Source organism: Mustela nigripes, chromosome 4 (genome assembly GCF_022355385.1).
Source record: "Mustela nigripes isolate SB6536 chromosome 4, MUSNIG.SB6536, whole genome shotgun sequence".
NCBI lineage: Eukaryota > Metazoa > Chordata > Mammalia > Carnivora > Mustelidae > Mustela > Mustela nigripes.
Window position 1 is genome coordinate 117,405,958 of NC_081560.1, and position 1,277 is coordinate 117,407,234.

The 1,277-nt window shown below is 55.9% G+C and overlaps 1 pseudogene; it reads right to left on the reverse strand.

Annotated features, from left to right (window-relative positions):
* Positions 1–976: 976 nt before the first annotated feature.
* LOC132016397 (pecanex-like protein 2) overlaps positions 977–1,277 on the reverse strand; it is a 48,327-nt pseudogene continuing 48,026 nt past the window's right edge.

Genomic DNA, 1,277 nt, shown 5'->3' on the forward strand with positions numbered 1-1,277 from the left:
ATTCAAGGAAGCATGCACGCAGATGTGAAGGGAGGAAAGGGGGAGACAGGCAAGCATCGGTGGTGGGAGCACAGCAGGGTTGTTGCAGGGCTTGTGGCTTCAGCAGAAGAGAGCAGATGGGCCACTAGTTCCCTTCCCTGAACCCCGACCTCAGCAGGACACCAGACTCCGCCCACACCCTCCGCCTTCCAGGCTCCCTGGAAGCCCAGGGAAAGCTGAGCCCCTGCCCAGCGTGGTGGCCCTTGGTGACTTGGCTCCGCCCACAGGGTCTGGGACTTCACTGTGTGCCTCAGAGGGAGGCCTCCCAGGTGAGGGACATCTGAGGTCACTTTCCTTCTCAGCAGCTCCTCACTGCCTCCAGAAACTCAACATTTATGAAGGAGACGTGGAGCCGGCAGAGGGGTGCGATTTCACAGGTGTGGGGCTATAGAGGTCATCAAGAGGAGCCCCGAGGAGCACTCACGTGCCACGAAGGCACCATCCCGTGCTCCCAGGAAATGCCCCGTCCTCTCCATCGGCAACATGACAATCAGGCGGCAACTAGTCTCAGGACCCAGCCTGAGGTGAGACACGCCGCCTCCCTCTCACCAGGGGGAAGTGACCCCCTGCCCCACCGTTGGGAGCTGAGGGCTCCGGGCCATGGCGGGGCATCCCGTACGCACAGATACTCTCCAAGCCTTGGTTCCACAGAAAAAAATAACAATCGAGAAAGATACATTTTGGGAATGTTTTCATGTTAAAAATTAATGAATGCAAAACTACATTAATATTTGGCTAATTCCCCGCCGCCACCACCTTTGGTTTCCCTAAGACGATTTCTGAGAATCACAGCAGTTAGAGGTGTACTTGAAACTGTCGACAGTGTTCAGTTACAGACGCGCTTGTACTCCAAAGCCAAGTTCTTGAACTCAAGAGCGAGCAGAGCACCACCTGGCCTGCCAGGGGCCCTTCTCTGCATGCACAACCCATCTTGTAGTCAACCACCAAGGATCTGGTTCTTCAGAAAGTCCTTCCCGAGAGACTGGCCAGGAGAGGGCACTGGGTGAGGAAGAGAACAAGGAAGGAAGCTGGTCTGCCCTCCCCTCCGCATTGTGGCCTCCAGAGAATGATTGGAAGCCCAGGGAAAGCTGAGCCCCTGCCCAGCGTGGTGGCCCTCGGTGACTTGGTGACACATAGACCCTGACTTCCATGGGGACCAGGGCATTTCATTCATCCTGTGTCTGACACACGGGGGAAAGAGGGTGGTAGCTCAGGAAATGTTTATTAAAATCTAAGCT